Here is a 7,503-nt window from a genome sequence, read left to right on the forward strand (position 1 = left end):
AAAGTAAGTTGGTGTTGATCTTTAAAATAAAACAAAAGAAAATCTCATTGGCAAATAGCATGTTCTAGGCTGAGAGTTTTTTTATTCTTATTTTAATCCTCTTTCAACATTTTAAATGAATAAAATCGGTGCAATAGACAGTGTGTGGGCCCCAATCCCTCCAAATTCACATGCTGAAATCTTCATCCCCATTTAAGAGGTGATTCGATCACGGGGATGGAACCCCCAGTGGGGATTAGTGCCCATATCATAAGGCCCCAGATGGCTGCCTCACCCCTTCTGCCTTGTGGGGACACAGCGAGCAGGCATTCTATGAACTGAGGGGCCAAACTCTCACCAGATGCCAAGTTTGCCAGTTCCTCGAGTTTGGACTTCCCAGCAGTTTGGTTCCCTCAGAACCGTGAGAAATAACTATGTTGTTTATGGTCCATCCAGACCATGGTAACAAACTAAAATAATCAGGTAAAACAAACACCACTGATGGAAGGATGGCAGAGGTATTTTCTGAGCTCATTGTATAGCTAGTAACCTCCCTTCTTTTGGTTTTAGCTAATGAAGCAGGCTTCTGCTCTCCTTGGTTCACCCCCAAATCAGTCAAGAGCTTGAGTCCCATTGTTCTCTTGGGGCAACTTGGAAAAGGCACAGACTCTAGTAAGGTGTGTGTGTGTGTGTGTGTGTGTGTGTGTGTGGTGTGTGTTGGAGAGAGAGGGATGTTTGTAAAAGGCTGGTGACATAAACCCAAGGTGTAGACATCTACATGCCTGTGTGTGATTACTTGGTGATTGCTCGGTTCTTTGAATGATTTTAATCATAATTTCAAATTGTTTAATCATAATTTAGCGTGCCAGCATTATTATGAATTAAGACATTTATTGTAAAGATGCTTCTGCCATCAGGTAGGTCGAGGTGTGGAAGGTTCCTCTGGTTTGTGCCCACATGGAGTGGGTGATTTTGTAGGTTAGAGCCCCATCTCTCCTCATCGTAATGGCTTCCAAACTGGGGTGCCACTCTTGTTAGTCCCAGGGATGAATTTAAGCCAAAGTTTCAGGAACTATGAATGGGTCAAAATGAGGCTCTTTGCCCCAAATCAGTTTCTCCAGACTTGCTTTATTAGATGGTGTTATAATAAACTTGAATAGTTCTGATTATAAACAAACCTCCCAAGCCCCTCGTCTCCCCGCTGTCTGATACCGAATTATTTTTCCTACAGATGTTCTCCAGCTACCTCCTCACAGCATCTGAGTTTGGTCTTGGAGTTTGGTCTTATGGTCTTATCGACGTGGTGCTCAAAGAGGCGTTAAAGCCAAAAACATGATTAGAAGAGTCAGAGCAGGTCATCAGACAAGTGGAAGTGCCCAGCTGCGCGGGACCTTGACAGGACAGACAGCCCGGAGAGACTCACATAACTCTGGAATGAAGACTGCAGAGAGGGACACCTTTGAAAGACCAAGGTGGCAACAGGTGTTCAAAGAGGTCGGGTGAGCAGGGGGCAGGCAGGCGCATGGAGCAACAGCCTGCACAGCTGCTGGATGGGCAGGCTGTGTCCACAGTCCCTCCTACCAAGGTGCTTTGGGGTGTCACTGGCATCTCCAGCCTGGGACAGACTGTTGTGTCCTGCAGGGGGGTCAGACTGTTCACAGGGGTCATGGGCCCAGGGTCAATGTGTGTCTCCTCCCGGTGTTACCTTCATGTCACTGTGGCAAAGCTCCCGCAGTCTCATTGGGATTGTGAATTCCGGGCACTCCTGTGCAGCCGTGGCTGCATCAGAAACATCCCAGGAACAGCAAGTCAATGTCCCCAAGACATGAAACCCCCATCATCCTAGTTTAGTGAAAGAGCATTACTGTACATTGGGTTGAGTTCCTGCAAGAGGTATCTTGACAAGGGGAGAAGCAGTGAGTTCTGTGGCTTCTTATTAATGAAGTTTTCAGAAGAAAAAAAGAATAGCAGATAAGATGGCCTAGTGACATTGTTTCTAAAACATGGGTGTGTCAACAGTTATTTCTATAGCACTACTAGCTTAAAGTTCTATTCTAAATGCAGCTTTAGGAGACAGTCTAACAGTTGTGTATCAGTTAACTGTGACAGTAACTTAGTGGCTGGAAGTCACCACTCATTTGATCTGCTCGGGCATCTGCCATTGGGTTAGGGCTAGAAATGGCAGCTTGCGTGTGCTCCGTGGCACAAGCAGGGGTGCTGAGTTCGAAAGGGTTCACTTCCAAGATGGCTCAGATACAGGCAGGCAGCCCGAGCTGGCTCCCAGAGCGGAGGCTGGATCTCAACAGCAAATGCCTCTAGAAATAGGAGGTGAAAACCTCTATTTCCCAAGGCGACGGGCCCCGAGTCACTTCTTCCGCATGCCCCGTGTGCATGGCCATCAATGTGAGGGGACAAAGCTTCACCTCATGATGGACTGAGTGGCAAAGGATTTTGGAGGTGCTTCTAAAACTTACGACTATGGGCTGGAGTGTGGCTGAGTCTTGTAGCCAGGTACAGATGCTGGCTCCGCAATGACAGCCTTGTAACCGGCTCTGCTTCCCAGCTGTCCTCTGCAAGACCTGTGTTCTCATCTGAAAAATACTTACACTAATAGCACCTAGCTCATAAAGTTGCTGTGAGAACTGAATGAGATCATCCAGCCAATGGGCTTCATATCTGGCACATTGCAAGCCTTCACTATATCTCAGCTATTCTAATTTTTAAACAGAGATGGATAATTTGGTAGATGTTTGTTAAAGATGATTTGCTATTGTGGTTGCCCCATTCTTATTCTCTCTCTCTCTCTGGTCCACTGTTAAGTTCTGTGAGTAGCGAGTAGAGAATAGCTGATATGTGCAATTTCTCTTTCCTAAGCTAGATGTAAAAAAATGTAGTGATGTAAAAGCTTCTTTGACAAATATGTATTAGAGTGAAATGAATTATCTTTAGAATCTGTAGCATCCAATTCTTAACATTCTTAACTGGGCCATAAAATCCTCACACTGTTGGCTGGGATGCTTTGTGTGTGAAACCGAACAATGATGAATAATTTTACACCTCATAGAACATAAAATTGACTGGGTGTGGTGGCTTGCGCCTGTAATCCCAGCACTCTGGGAGGCCAAGGCCAGTGGATCACCTGAGATGAGGAGTTCGAGACCAACCTGGCCAACATGGTGAAACCTTGTCTCTACTAAAAATACAAAACTTAGTTGGGTGTAATCCTAGCTACTTGGGAGGCTGAGGCAGGAGGATTGCTCCTCCTGCAGAGGTTGCAGTGAGCTGAGATTGTACCACTGCACTCCAGTCTGGGCTACAGAGCAAGACCCCCTCTCAAAAAAAAAAAAAAAAAAAAAAACATAAGCTGTATGTTTTACAGATTATCTTTATCTGAACTTTTAGTAGCACAGTCTAGGAAAAAAAAAAAGATATTTCTAGTAAAAAAAGTAGTTAAAAGAAAAAAAAGCCAGAAACCACAAATACAAACCTGTAATTCTAAGTGTGCATTTCCGTGAAAGGCAGGGAGGGTCAGATTTAGTGAAGCACTTGGCAAGTCATTGGCTGGTGTTAGTATATCTAGTGATGACTGTGAGACTAGAGCTTCTAAAATGTTGACAATTAAAATTCCCTGTAATTTAAAATATTAAAAAAAAACACATATTTCTACTGGAAATATCAAGTTCATTTCTAGATGGTCATTTTTCCTAAAAGGTTTATCTCTGCGTTTAATTTGGGTGCATAATGAGGGAAGAAATGCAATGATTCTCTTCAATTCATGAAAAGTTGAAGGAATTAAGCCATTTTTTGCAAGGGCAGCAGTTCCTTCTCTGCATTTTATTTTCTAGAAAGCATGACTCTCTGCTGCCACTTTTCTGTATTTATTCATTCTTAAGAATGATAAGATACAAAATGGCCCTAGAAAATCTTTGTTCTTTATATTATTGAATTTGAGTTTCAAATAACATTTTTACTATGTAGTCATCTCATCTGGTAATTATCATGCTGTTTTTATTGATTGTATTGTGATAATACCTCGTCTGTGAAATTTAAAAGGACTTTCTGCTACAACGTCTGCCGGATAATGAGGTGGCACCACATACATAGAATATTTCTTTATAAATCATCGTTCTGACATTTGGGAAAATAATCTATATTGAGCAATCATGTTGCCTAAAGTAGTGATGATACAGAACACAAAACACTTGCTTTTCCCTCTGGGCTGATAGCTTTTCTATCAGCATGTACAATTCAACAAGAGAGAGAAGGAAACTAGGTAAAGGACATTCAAAATTGACAGGGGATTTTTAATTGAGTAAATGAGAGATAAATTTCTGGATGGAAATTCAATATTATAAATGTATTAGTCTGTTTTCATGCTGCTGATAAAGACATACCCAAGACTGGGCAATTTACAAAAGAAAGAGGTTTAATGGACTTACGATTCCATGTGGCTGGCAAGCCTGACAATCATGGAGGAAGGCAAGGGGAACAAGTCAGGTCTTACATGGAAGTCAGCAGGCAAAGAGAGAGAGAGATTATTCAGGGTAACTCCTCTTTATAAAACTGTCCAATCTCATGAGACTTAATCAGTATCATGAGGACAGCATGCGAAGGACTTGCCCCCACGATTCAATTACCTCCCAGCAGGTCCCTCCCACAACATGTGGGAATTCAAGATGAGATTTGGGTGCGGACACAGTCAAACCGTATCAATAAAGGTATAATTTTCTTCTATATTATGTCATATGTAATTTTAAACAAGGTCTAAGTGAATTTCCTTTGGAATCTTTATAAATTAATTTAAAAATATACCTTGAACATAAGTGAGTGAGAATAACCACGTGAATCTGTGAATTTTAAATAGAAGAGCAAGAAAGGGGAATTTAAGCTACCAGGACACATAGACGTGTGAAACATATTCTCATAAGACTGTTTAGACAAAAATATAATGTAATGCATGTAATTATTGTAAGGTATGTTAATGTAACACATAACCTCCAAATTAACCCTAGTACATGGAAAAATCTAATATTTTTTTCCTTTTGTTTATTTATTTATGTATTTGAGACTGAGTCTTGCTCTGTCACCTAGGCTGGAGTGCGGTGGCGAAATCTTGGGTCACTGCAGCCTCCGCCTCCTGGGTTCAAGCGATTCTCCTGCCTCAGACTCCTGAGCAGCTGGGGATTGCAAGTGCCTGCCACCATACCAGGCTAATTTTTCTATTTTTAGAAGAGCCAGGGTTTCTCCCTGTTGGCCAGGCTGGTCTCAGGTGATCTGCTCACCTCTGCCTCCCAAAGTGCTAGGATTACAGGGGTGAGCCACTGCACCTGGCTCTTCTTCCTTTTAAAGGTTTTTAAAATAACAAGTCCAAGTCCCTATTTCCTATGAATAGGCCTAATCATTGATTAAGTCTACACTGATGCTGATGCGTGCGAAACCAGTCATGAGGGCATTTGGTGTGAATGTGGAGACAGTTTTCAGTTATGTGAGTGTGAGTATTGTGTATGTATGTATTTGAGACCCTGATCTTGAATTCTTCAAATTATCACTAAAACTTCCCCCAGATAACATGCATCAGTGTGTAGTGAACTGTCCTGTCCTACCAGCCTGGTAAACTTGGTTGCAAAGTTTGGAAAGCCCAGCGATTCCTCCAGAGTGGGAGTGCCTTGTATTCAGGATGAGCCCTTATCACTACGGCGTTCTCCTGGCTTCTTCAGAATTGTTCCTGTGTCCACACACACACATAGCAACCTTAATATGTAAGTGCTACAAAATTACTTATGTACATGTATTTCTTTATTTTGATATATGAAGGTTTTTGCTACAGATTTCTTGACCCAAATCTCTGAAGTGAAAACTCAGAAGAAGTTGAGTATGCATTGAACTATATTTTAATACTATATGAGTCTCTTTGGGGCCCAAGGAGACATTAAAAGGGCATAGGTACTGAGGCAGTAGCTCACTAATGAGCCACCCTGGCAGTGTGCAAGCCCATCTCAACCCCTTAACGGGCTCTCAGGGAGCGGCTTAAGCCCAAGAAAGGTCCAGCTCATTATGTGTGGCCGCTAGCTCAAACCATTTAAGTCCTGTTTATTTTATTATTTACGGGAACTTACGCTTTTGCAATACTAAACAAAGAGCAACATAGATACTTAGCAAATTCTAAGTGGAAGAACAAGTTTACCTGCCATATACACACCACAGGCCATAAATCCTAATTGACCTAGAGGAGGAAAATAGAGATGATAATTTATTCACCGATATGCTCATTTGTTTCTTCATGATCATTTCTGAAAGCCGAATATATTCCCGGTAGAAGCTGAAGGCAAAAAGGTGAACAAGACCGCCCACTGCCCAACGACACCCACTGCCTTGTGCGAACAAAGCAGTCCACTGCAGAGTATTTCAAGGGTCCAGCACAGCCTGATGACGATGGCTAAGTGTGGGAGGTTAGCTGCGGAGGGGAGGCTTCCGAAGGGGACGCGATGAAGGCTGGGCCAATGTTAGGACAGAGTCAGGAAAACGGTGTTGTCTGGGTAAAGAGGGCAGTGGCCTCACAGCAAGGTTCACCCTGGGTTTTCTCCTGGTCAGACCCAGGGCACCTGGCCTGCGGGGCTGCACCCACAGCTCTCCTCTCCCCCTGAGACATCAATGTGGGAACTCTCGCTCCTGCAAGTCTTTCAATTTCATGGTGCCGGGAAGATGACCCAAGGACCCTACTTAAAATCGCAGCCCTGCCACCTCCTCTGTCACACTTGACCCCTCCTGTCCGACTCTACTTTTTGTTTTTCCAGAGCACTTGCCCGCGTCTCCTGTACCATTGCATGCATTCCTTACGTTACATATTTACATTTGTCTTCACTGGCTGTAATACAAGCCCCTGAAGGCAAAGGATCTTCATCTATTGTATCCACGGATGCATTTCAGGCTCCTCAAACCTGCCAAGAACATGGTAGTTACATTGCAAATATTTGTGGAATGAATGAATACAAATATTAGATAGGTCAGGAAATCTAACCAGCTAGAAAACATGGCTTGAATACTACTCAGCTAGAACCAAAAGAGACGAGAGAAATGCCAGTATCCGGTGCTGTCATGGAAACACACGCTGCTGTGGTGACTGCCTGGCTGGGACTAAGAGCCGCATCCCCACTGCCTCCACTGAAGGCCCCTTCACCTTCATGCCTGCAAGGAGAGGCAGCCGTGTGCGGCGTCCACCTCCTACTCTTTACCAGGAGGTTGTTGGTTGATATGCCTGTCTGAGAGAAGCTCAGTGGTCTGAGTCATCTTAGTGGCAAGAAAACCTGTGAAATGTGGTTTTGAAATCTCCAGACTCTATAGGACCGAAAATCAAGGAGGAAGGGGCCCAGAATGGGAAGCCAGTGAACCAATGCCTGGTCTTGCGGCCGCATAACTCCAAGTATCCAGTGAGACAAACCTTTTCTTTCTATGGCACTCTGTTGGTTATACTGTCAGGTGATCTCTATTTTCTCAGTCCTTTTTTTTTTTTTTTTTTTTTTTTTT

The sequence above is a fragment of the Rhinopithecus bieti genome, unplaced genomic scaffold, assembly GCF_001698545.2.
Source record: "Rhinopithecus bieti isolate Rb0 unplaced genomic scaffold, ASM169854v2 scaffold_33140, whole genome shotgun sequence".
NCBI lineage: Eukaryota > Metazoa > Chordata > Mammalia > Primates > Cercopithecidae > Rhinopithecus > Rhinopithecus bieti.